We start from the raw sequence: 11,268 nt of genomic DNA on the forward strand, positions 1-11,268 counted from the left end.
TTTAGCAAATAAAAATACAAGAGACCCAGTTCAATTTGATTTTCGGATGTAGAACAATTTCTTTTTTTCTTTTCTTTTTTTAAAGTATAAAGATGTCCCAAGTATTGCGCAGGACATAACTTATACTAAAAAATGATTCCTTGTTTATCTGAAAATCAAATTTAACTGGGCGTCTTGGGTTTTATCTGGCGAGAGTACTTGAAGGTCCCAAGCTTCCCCAGGGGATAGCTAGCGACATGGAGCCAACGCACTTTGAGGCGAACACTATCGTCCCATTTTACGGATTGGTAAACTGAGGCCCAGAGAGGTTTTTTTTTTGTTGTTGTTGTTGTTGTTTGCTTGCTTGCTTGTTTGCTTGTTGGCCAGCCGTCTCCGTAGTTAGCGAGTGGGCCCCGCCTGGCACCCAGACGCGTGGGCTGCAGTCCCCGCAGCGGGTCGGGGCTGGCACGCCCCCTCCTCCACGCGGCGGGGGGCCGGGCCGGGCCCCTCGGGTTTCTGGCGGCCCCGTCCGGCCGCCGGGATCTGCGCCACCCCCACCCCCGCCTCGCGCCCCTCCTCCCAGGACACCGAGGCAGTGGGAGGGACGGCGGGCGGCCTCAGGGGGGCTCCTCTCCCCGCTGCGGCTCGGCCTCGCCCTCCTCCGGGCCGGGAGGATCCGCCGTCTGCGCCGCCGGCAGGGGGAGGGGGAGGGTTATTTTTACCTCCCTCCAGGCGGCCGGGGCGACAGGAAGTGAGCGCGCGGCCCGCCAGATGTGGGGAGCCAGGCAGCTGGGAGCAGCCACAGCTGGACTGGCGGCCGGCCGGGGTCGGGGGAGGGGAGGCGGGGGGCGCGGAGGGCGGCTCCCAGGCCTCAGGTCCCCCCTTTGTTCCCCGCCGCCCTAGCCTCGCGGCCGAGGCCCCCGAGGCCCCCAATCCCCCCCCATCCTCCGGGTCGTGGCCTCGCGGGGCCCCCATCCGGGCGCCGGTGCCCTCGGGGCTCGCGGGTCCCGGGCGGGGGACCCCGGGTCCCCGCGGAGTGCGGGGCGGGAGGGGGAGACGGCCCCCCGTGGGCCCCGCCTGCCACCGCCATTGTTTACCGGTCGGCTGCCTCCTAGGAAACTTAACCCGCCCGCGGTGATTTTATTTGGGAACTTCGGGCCAGTTGCCATAGCAACCCCCAGTGACGTCAGAGGGGCTGGGGCCCGAAATCCCCGGGAAAGGGGGGGATGGGATGACGGGGGGGGGGGGAGACCCCCGGAGGGCCCCTCCTTAACCCTGAGCCTGCCAGGCCCCGGTCGGAGGGGAGAAGGCAGCCAGATGTGACACCTCCTGGGCGCCCCCATTCTGGCACGGGGCCAAGTGAGGGTGGCCGGCCAGGCCCTGATGTCATCCGGTGCTGGGTGGGTGGTGAGTCAGTCCCCGGGTGGGGGCTGGGCCAGGCCTGGGGGCTATTCCTGTCTGACTCACCCCTCCAGTGCCCCTGAGCAACGCCCAGACCCTGCCCTAGGGATTTCGGGTGCCAGGCTGGGGGGTCCCCGCAGGTCCCCGGAGCCTCTGCTTGTCCGGAACCTAGGTGGGTAGGCAAGGGCTTTCCTGGTGCTCCCACTGGGGTCCAGGGTGGCTGCATGGAAGTGTTAGCCGCCAGGGACTGGGGCCACCTCATAATGTCCTTCCCCGGATGTGGGGATCGGCCGGAGCCCCAGGGAGGGGGCAGGTGGTGGGATCCCTGCTCACTCCATAACACTGTCTGTCACCAGGGCGATGGGAGGCAGGGGCCCTGACTGGCAAGGAGGAGCACACGCGCCAGGGGGGCTGGGCTGGGAGGAGCCACCCTAACCACAGTGACGTGGGACTTCCTCGGCAGGGCCTGTTTGATGTCTCTGTGTGCAGCGTTGCCATGGGGCCCGGCAGGCAGCCCTGCGTGTGAGCTGGGGTGACCTACGGGGCGGCTGGGTCTGACAGGGTCCCTTGACCCAGCACCCCCATCCCAGGCCTACACGACTGCCTAGACCTGGTACACCTCTGCGCACACGCTTATCCAACTTTTACCCCACCCCAGGCCTTAGGCCAGGACATTTCTCATCTCATCTCAGAGCCTTGTGACAACTGCAAACTGCGGGTTTTTGAGATAAACTGAGGTTCAGGGAGGTGTGATCACTTGGCCAAAGATATTCAGCTAGAAAGTCGGGGAGCAAGGATTTGAAACTCAGTTCTTTTTTTTTTTAATATTTTATGTATTTATTCATGAGAGACACAGAGACAGAGAGAGGCACAGACAAGGCAGAGGGAGAAGCAGGCTCCCTGCAGGGAGTCCGATGTGGGACTCGATCCCAGGTCTCCAGGATCACGCCCTGGGCTGAAGGCAGGTGCTAAACCACTGAGCCACCCGGGCTGCCCCTGAAACTCAGTTCTTCTACTCTGCTCCTCTCCTCCCTCCATCACGCTGGTGTCCTCATTTTTTCTCAGATACCCCGGCAGGTCCCTGCTCCCTGCCTCGGGACCTTTGCACTGGCTGTTCCCTCTACCTGGACTTTTCCTCCAGAAGTCTGCATGCCTTCTCCTTCACTTCCTACAAGTCTTTGTTCAAATGTCACCTCCTTGTCATGTAGCCTTTCCTGACCTGGCCCCCACCCGCTCCATCCTCATCTCCTTTGCCCCCTTCTGTTCTCCGTTAGCACCTATCACCCAACAACACAGTCTATGTTTATACTTACTATCTGTTTCTGTGTGTTTGTTTCCTCTCCAGATGTTAGTCCCAAGAGGCAAATTTTTTTTTTTTTCTAGCTTGCTCTGTGCTGTATCCCCAGCGCCCAGAACAGTGCCTGGCACACAGCAGGCACTCAATGAATGTTGGAAGAATAAACAAATGGGCGTGTGTTTGATCCCTGTGCCACTTGACCACTTAACCTGGCCTCACCCTGGCGCTGTCCCCCTACCCCTCCCTGTCATGACAAAGGATCGGTTGGCCAGTTTGGAGAGCTCCTATCCCTGTTGGCTGCTATCCCTGGGTAAATTGGCCAGCCCCAGGTCCAGGGCATGTGGGGCAAATGTCAGAGGGACCCAGGGGGAGGGCTGGTGGCACTGGGAGGTCCCGTCAAGCTTGTGCTGAGGGATGCTTGGTGAGCTGGGGGTGGTCTGAGCCATGTACAGGTAATGGCTCATACGGGGCTTTGGCACAGGTATCCCTGGAGAACAGCGTGGAGGAGGCATTTCTCCTAAATTTGTGCCCAACTGGACTACTGACAGGAGAGGGATGGTTCTGGATGGGAGGCGTTGTTCTGGGGTCTGAAGGAAGCGTTCTGGAGGCGCAGTCTGGACGGGGTGCGCTGTTGTCATTTGGTCACTTTCTATTTCTACAAAGACGGGCCTGTGCGTGTGTCTCCACAGGGAGACCCTGGACCCCCGAGAACTCCATTCCCCTGTTTGTAGCTGCTCAGGAGGCCATGTGGCAAGTGCCCCACCCCTCTCTGGGCCCCGCCCTGAGTTGGGGAATTCTGTGCCACCCCAAATCTTCCCCCAGGGCCCCACAGACTGCTCTGCCCCCTCCTGCCCCAACCTGCCAGATCCTGCAACTTGGGCCAGCCTGCCCCTTGGGCCCCACAGAGAAGAAAGACCCAGAAACCCCCCAGGCTGGGTCCCATGGGATGGGAGCTAGGTGTGGCTTCCACCTGCCTCTCCCCATTCCCACTAAGATCCAAGGTGGGAGTCTGCTGAGCTGAACTGAGGAAATGGAGGACTCTGGAGGAATTCTAGGGTGCGAGGTGACCCAGAGGCATCCAACCAGCCCCCTCTGGTCCCCTGCCTGGGCCTGCTGCTAGGTTCCCCACGCCCCAGCATTACTCTTACTTCCCAGGATGGTGAAGAATGTGGCCCCCAATCCCAAATATATGATGTCAGAAATGTTAGGAGTGGGCAGAGAAAAATGTTCCCCCAAAGCAATGCTCACATGGGTCTGAGAAGGGTCCTTTGGCCCCAGAACCCCACCCGCAGAGGTAGTGGTGGTGCTGGTACTGGTGCTGGTGGTGGCGGCGGCTGCGGCGGTGGTCTGGCAGCCATCAGCTCCTGTCCCATCTTGTAGAGGGCAAAGTGGCAGTCAGGCATGCCCAAGGAGGCTGTCTTGGCGGCAGAGGGCACCCCGCCCCTCCTTTGCTTAGTTTTGTTCCTGGCCCCCCACCTGGGCACAAGGCCAGGCCCCAAGGCAGGGCCCCGTCCTGGGGAACAATGCAGCCGTGTTTCTCCGGGTGGAGGGGAGGTCTGTGGAGGATGTGGTGGGAAAGACGCAGGCAGGGAAGTAGGGAGGGATCCAGGGAGGGACTCTATCCCAGGGATACTCCAGGAGCTGGGGAGTTTCCCAGAGCCTCTGGGTAGGTGGGGGGTGGGGATGCTGGGAAGCCAGAGTGGGGGGGGGAACCTTGCTCCAGGGACCACCTGGACTGGGGTCAGAGTCTTCAATGGCAGCAGGAGAGGGTTGGGTGGGATAAAAGGAGGGACTTCCTGGGGTTGAGGAAGGCATGGGGGGAAGAATTGCAGGAAGTGGGGATGGGTGTCGGGCAGGAACCCAGAACACCCAGGCCCCTGCCCTCCCAGGGAAGGGTACAGTCCCCGTAGGGCCTGGTCAGGTGCTGGGCCTCCCACCCCTCATCTCCCTCGCCCGGGACGAGGGCCCCTGGGTTCCTCTTCTTGCCCTTGCGCAGGGCTTTGCCAAGAGGGGTTTCGGGGTGCGAGGGGGGGATTAAGCCCCCTGCTTCTGTCCTTCCCCGCGCAGGGAGAGCCTTCGCTTAAAATCTGGGGCTGCTTCCAGGGCCCAGGACCGGCAGGGGGAGGCCAGGCTGGGTTCGGGGGCCCCAGGTAGAGTCGGGACAAGGAGGGAGAAAGTTGGGGCTGAGTTGGGGGACGGAGAGAGAAAGTGGGGGCGGACCGGCTCCGGGGGCACATGACGGCGGCGCCCGCCCCGCCCCGCGCCCGCCCCCTGTCCGGCCGAGGGGAGGAGACGGGAAGGTTTTAAAAGCGATTCGGCCCCGCGGCGGGCCGGCCAGTGAGTGGGATGGAGCGCGGCCGGCGACCGACCCCGGCCCGTCCCGGGCCCGCCGCCCGCCCGCGTCTCTGCCATCGGGCCCGGGGCGGCGGCCGGAGCCCCGAGCGCCGCTCCCCTCCCCCGCGGGTGAGTCGGGAGGGAACCGGGAGGGAGGCGGCGGCGCCGCGGCGGCGGCGGCAACTTTTCCGCGCCGGACTCGTGGGCGGAGTGGGGGTGCGCCCGGCGGGTCCGCGGCCCTCTGCGAGGGGGTGGGCGCCGCCCCGCCGGCGGCGGCTGGGGGGGCAGCGGGGATCGTGCATCTGGCGGCGGCGGCAGAGCCCCGGGGCGCCCCCTACGGAGCGGGGGAAGGGCGGCCCAACCTTCACCCCCTCCCCGGGGGCCCACTGGGGACCCCTAGCCATCCCCCCACCGGAGACCCCGAGACCCATGAGAGCTGGCGGGGAGGGCGGGTCCCCCAGAGACTGGGGCGGGTCAAGGTGGGCAGGGTGGGAAGGGGGAGGGCATATGCCCGGCTTGGGGTTAGGAGGGATGGATACACGGTGTCTGGGCTCCTGGGGTGCCTGTCTCGCCTTTGGTGGGGATGGGGCAGGAGGAGTGGGTGCAGGGGTCTCCCCGAGTTCCATGGATGGCGGGTGACCCAGTGGTTCAACTTCTCGACATGTCAGCCAATGAGTGGAGGGGAGGCCTTCCAGTGAGGAGATCGAGTGGGGGCCCAGCAGCTAGCCCCAGCTTGGTGGAGACTGGGGGACCCCTCTCCTCCCTCATGGTTCCTTCTGGCCCAGGACAGAAGAGCTCATTCCGGGTTGCTTAGAAAGGGGGCCGGGTTTGGGAGATTCCTGGGAGTAGCTGAGATTCCTGGGAGTAGCTGCGGTCCTCGTGCCCTTGGGCTGCAGGAGGGTGGAAGGGCCCAGACTAAAAACCTGAACCTTGCATTCTCGCCGGCACTGACCTCTGACCCCAGCACTGGACTTGACTGCCACCAAAGCCCCCAGCCCTACACTGACTTGCCTATCCCGCCCAGCCAGGCCCAGCCAGGCCCCATGGCCTCCTGAATGCCTTGAAAGTGTAGCTGGCTCTGTGTCACCGCCCCCTCCCTGCCCCAGCCCTAACCAGCTGCCCACTCCTGACTCCTGACGCCTGGTGTATGCGGCTGGTGTATGCGTGTAGGGCTGGGGGGGCGGTGCGGGACTCCTGGCATGAAGGGTGTCCTCTGGCAGCCCTGCCCATGCCAGCCGGAGCTGGAGGGCAGTACCCAACAGGTGCCCCAGCTTAGAGAGGCGAGGTGATGTGGGACACACCCTGTCCGCTCGCCCACGCACCCTGCCCGGGCCAGCCCGTGCGCATGTGTTCACACGCCACCGCCGTCCTGGGAAGGCACGGGCCCCAGGGCCTGGTGCCAGCTCTGTCCTGGCTCCCAGAAGGGCACCCATCGCCCTCTGCCCTTGCGGGATGTCCTCTGGGAGCTCCTTCAAGACCCCAACTGGCAGGCCTCGTCTGTGGGCCTAAGAGGGGGCCCTAAAATAGCTGCCGGCCTGGCCCAGGGCTGGCACGCGGAGCACAGGCGTGACAGGGCGTGTCCGGGGGGGTCGGGCCTGTCGGTGCTGGCCCGGCCTCCAAGTCTCCGCAGACCCTTGCTCACTGGAGAGAGCCGAGGCGGATGCTCCGGGGGTCCTCGCGGGGACCCCCGTACCCACCCCTGCCTGTTGTAAGTGGAGGCCAGATGTTCTGCGCGTGCTAGGCAGATCCCTGTCCCGGCTGCCGTCCCGGGGTATCTGGCCCTATGCTCAGGGTGGGTACAGTTGGGGCGACCCGCTTGCTAGGGGCCCAGGTGGCGCTTTGATAGATCTTAAGGCGTTTTTCAGAGTGTGCCCTTCACCTGGGGGAGCTGGCGGAGGGTGTGCGCGCGGTGAGGGGCGCCCCCCGGAGCCCTGGTGGTCTTGAGCGGCCCCCCTCTGGCCGCCCTCACTGGGCTGCTGGCCGGCCGGCCCCTCCTTACGGTGGATACACTTTCTGCCAGGAGCAGACCTGGCTTCTCCTTAGATTTGCTGCATGACCTTGGGCCTGGCTCCGAATTCCTCTGGGCCTCGGTTTCTCCATCTGTAAATGGGGAGCGTCGGGAAGCAGCGGAGAGCCGGCGTAGCTCGCCTCCCCGGGGCGGGCCCTTGCCTTCTGGGGCACTGTGGGCACCGTGTCTCCTGCCTTCGGGTGTCCTGGGTGCACGAGGAGGTGTGTCTGCGGAGGGCTGCTCACCTGGGAAGGACGGCGTGGAGGGCAGTGGGCGTGGGCGGGTGGGAACCCTTGCGCAGAGGAGGGCGCCGCCATGCTGGGCACGGCTGAGTCATGCTCGAGCGGCGCCTTGCCCCAGGGTGCTGGTGCTGGCGCCACCCTGGGTGTGGTCACTGAGCTGTGGCCCTGGGCAGAGCGGGCGGGTGGTCTGGGATGGGGGCCCCGGGGGGCGAGCGGCCGCGAAGCTGACTTCGGAGACTCTAAGACCCTTGGCCTTCCCCTGGCCTGGGTCTGGCATCACCAGCCAGGACTGTGGTCACCCACACCCTTAGAATGCCTTGGCGATCCTGGGGGCCCTGAGCCTTGGGCTTGGGAATGTGGGGGGGCGCTAAAGGAAGGGGGACGGGACCCAGAAGCCAGCGCCAGGCCTTGAGGCCAGCAGCCCCCCAACGCGCAGGCCAGGGCCAGGACGTGGAGCTGGGAGGACGCGGCGAGAGGTGGCCGTGGTAGAAGGGGGTGCCCGTCGGTGGAGGGCTCTCCGTGTGGCTGTTAGGGGGCCCCTGGGAATTCTATGGCTGACCCTATGGGGATTAAAGTCGAAAGCAGGGGCTGGAGTTTGGTGTGGTGTGGCTGGGCGCAATGGGGGCTGGGATGTGACTTGCCTGGTTCCCCTATTTATAACAAGTGATTCAGTGCTCACTTACTCACCCCTTCCTGGGCCTGTCTCCCCCTCCCCCCCAGCCCCGGGTGGGCAGCGGGGGGCCCACCCACTTGCCACCGTCCAGCTCTTGCCTCCACCCAGGTGCCAGTCTCTGAGGGCCGCCCATGGGGACGGTCGTTACGGTCGCTGTGTTGGGGCTGGGGTAGCGGACTGGGGGGGCTGGTGGTCAGGCGGCACTTGGCTGGGCGGCCCAGGTTGGCGGCTGGCGCTGGGCCCGGCCCGGGGAGCCTCTGCGGAGAGTCTGGGCCCATTAGGCAAAGCGTTAGTGACAGGCTGGGAGGGCGGGCGGTGGCGGGCAGGGCGGGGCCTGCAGCCCTTGGTATTTTCCGATCCCAGCTGCTCCGAGAGGGTGGAAAGTATTTGGGGACCAGGCTTGGGGGCGGTGGTGGTGGCGCCCCCGGCGGAAGCTGCCCCTGATTCATTCTCGGAGCACGGGGTGGGGGGGCAGTACTCCCGCCGGCGTCTCCTGCCCCCACGCCCTGTCTGCAGAGCGCACTCCGGCACACACGCGTGCATCCATCCATCCGTCCGTGTGCCTTGGGGCCTGCTTTGCTCCCCGGCCCAGGGGCCCATCTTCTCCCCACGCCTCCAGCTGCCAAGAACTTGGCCTTCCCTGGACACCATCTCCTGTGGGCCCGAGGGGCGCACCATTGGTAACGGGGGTCCTGGCTCCGGGGCACCTGCGTGGCGGTGCCCCATCCATGAGAGACCCGGGCCTTTTGTGCCTTTGGGGATGGGGAGTGGCCTTGGCCCCGGCCCGGGGCTCTGTGCAGGGGAAACCCCACAGGAAACGGGCCTGGCCAAATGGCCGCCCTTCCCGTTCTCGTCCCTGGGACACGAATGTGCTGTCTCACTTCCGGAGGCGGCCCAGGGAGGCCGGCCGCCCTGCAGGGCCTTGTCTGCTCCCGGTTGGTGCCCCCAGACCCCGAGGGGACAGGGTTGGGCTGGAGCCTGATGGGAAAGCGGGTGGCCAGTGTCTGTGTGTGTGTGTATACGGGAGGGATCGGGGGATGGAGCGGGACCCCTCGCTCCACCTGTCTCCCAGTGGTGGGCGCCACCAGCTCTGGGCACTGGGGTCCCACCAGTGTTCGGAGTCTTCGTTTCCACCATCTTTTCTGTTTCTGTGTGATGACAGCGTAGCCCCGTCCTGAGTACACGTATCACTTCTGAGATCCTTGCCACGACATTATCCCCGCTTTGCGAACGAGGAAAGGGAGACCCAGAGAGGCTGAATGACTTTGTAGGAGTCGCCCAGCTACAGAGCTACAGAGCCAGGGTTCAGATCTGCCCAAACTGGCTTCAGAGTTGGGGTGTCCTAGCCACAGGGCTCTTACCATTACGGAGATCTCCATTTACTGAACACGGAGCAGCTTCATGGCCTTGTAATGTGCAGCTCACAGGGTCTCTCCTGCTCAGAAGGACCTGAAGCTTGGATTAATGCTCTGCTTCAGCCTCTTGACGTTCTTAGCTTGGGAAGGGGCCCCACAGTTGCATTTTGCACTGAGTCCTGGAAGTTCTGGAAGGTGGTCCTGGCGCTGGGCACTTGCTAAATGACACATACACTCTTGGCAAAACCTCCCCGTGATAAGCAGTTGAGGCCCTTGGCTCTGTCTTACAGAGGGGGAAACTGAGGCTTGGAAGGCATTTGGGAGATGGCCGAGTGGGGATTTGCACCTTAAGCCCAGTCTGATACTCTGCAGTTGCGTGTACCCAAGGGAAGAGCGGGGCACCCACTGCTGGCGTCCGCGCTGGTGGGGTGCAGGCTGAGGCCTGGCCACTGAGGAGACCAGGCCATGGGGGGAGGCCCTGGTGGTTTCCTCCTGCCCTTCAGGCTTCTAGGAAGTGGCGCCAGCTGGGGTGAGATCACTTCCTCACCCGCCTGCCCGCCACCCCCTCGACTTCCTCTCCTCATGGCCCCATTTAGCCCGCCCAGGGCTCGCTAGTGGCGGGGAAGGGGGGGACCTGGCTCTGGGAGTCCCTGCAGCCTCCTTAGCCCAAAGGGATCCTTTGGGCATCTCTACGTCTTTGGGCCTGGGACTGAGCGCGTGGCCGTGTCGGGGACGTCCAGTCTGGTGGTACAGCGTTCCCTGCTTGTGGTTCTGGAGAAGAGCTTCCCTCAGTGGGCAGTGGCAGGCAGGGGACCTGGAGGACAGATGTCTTCAAATCTCATTACCTCCTTTGCTCTCTCTCTCTCCCCCAGGTGCCAGCTGCTGGCCCCACCCGGTGCCCCCCCACCCCTGTGCCATGGCCGGCTGGGGTTCCTGGGGATGGGATTTGCTGCCTGTCACAAATCACATTGCCAGGGATTTCCAACCGACCCTGAGCCCTGCCTCTGGGGCTGCCACCACCACCACCACCACCACCACCACCACCACTGCTGCCGCCACTGCTGAGGACACTGCCTGGGGATGGGGTTGAGGCTGGGGTGGGGGTGGATGGCAGAGAGGCCCCTGCTGTCTTCGTCTGGCCTGGGGAGCAGGGCTTAGCTGCTTGTGAGCAGAGTCCACACCAAGTCGTGTTCACAGTGGCTAAGTTCCGCCCCCCGGGACCCCGCCTCCTCTGGCTCTGCCGCTGCGCCTGTCTGGGCCTCCCTGGGCTCTGCCTCCCGTGCCTACTGAGCTGAAACACAGTTGATTTGTGCAGACTGGCTCAGTTCAGCAGGAACAGGAGTCGAGCCCCCTCGGAGCCTGTGGCGCCGGCCTTCCTTGGGTGGGCTGCTGCCTGGGGGAACGATGAGGACCCTGACCCAGATCTGTGTCTGGAGGTGGGACTTGCGGGGAGGGACGTAGCTTGGGATGGGGTAGGAGGGCCCGGCTGTCTGCTGCAGCCTTCCACCCCTGTGCAGTCCTACCTATCCCTGGATCTACCCTGGGCAGAATATACAGGTGGGTGGTTGGCCCTTCCATGGGAAAGGAAAATCAGCTGTATCTGCCCCCACCCAACCCCCCATCCCCCAGATAGACCTCCCAGCCTGGAGCCTTGGCACTCTCTCCCCCAGGCCTGGTGGGGCATGGGCCAGGCCTATAGCTTCCTGGCAGCCAGTTACCCAAGAGGAAGCTGCCTTGGCCCCCAGACCGTTAAATGCCAACTCCAGCTTCCGGAACCAGGCTGGCCTGACCTGAGTGTGCCTGGCCCCTTCTCCCCGAGCCCAGCAGCTTCCTAACTTGGGGGTTGGAGCTGTGACGTGCTCCTGGCACGTAGGGCAGGGAGCAAGGTCCCTGTGGGCCCAGAAAAGACACAAATCACATCCTGGGGTGTCTAAGAGTTGAGGCTCTGTCCCATGTCAGATGGGATGGGCTCTTTTTAG

At 64.2% G+C, this 11,268-nt stretch overlaps 1 long non-coding RNA gene across 1 annotated transcript; it reads left to right on the forward strand.

Moving 5' to 3' along the window:
- Window positions 1-1,189: 1,189 nt before the first annotated feature.
- LOC112666935 (uncharacterized) lies at window positions 1,190-2,693 on the forward strand. The gene is made up of 2 exons (XR_003140989.3): window positions 1,190-1,552; window positions 2,446-2,693. It is a non-coding gene; the product is annotated as an uncharacterized LOC112666935 (long non-coding RNA).
- Window positions 2,694-11,268: the final 8,575 nt, after the last annotated feature.

This window comes from Canis lupus, chromosome 20 (genome assembly GCF_003254725.2).
Source record: "Canis lupus dingo isolate Sandy chromosome 20, ASM325472v2, whole genome shotgun sequence".
NCBI classification, from domain to species: domain Eukaryota; kingdom Metazoa; phylum Chordata; class Mammalia; order Carnivora; family Canidae; genus Canis; species Canis lupus.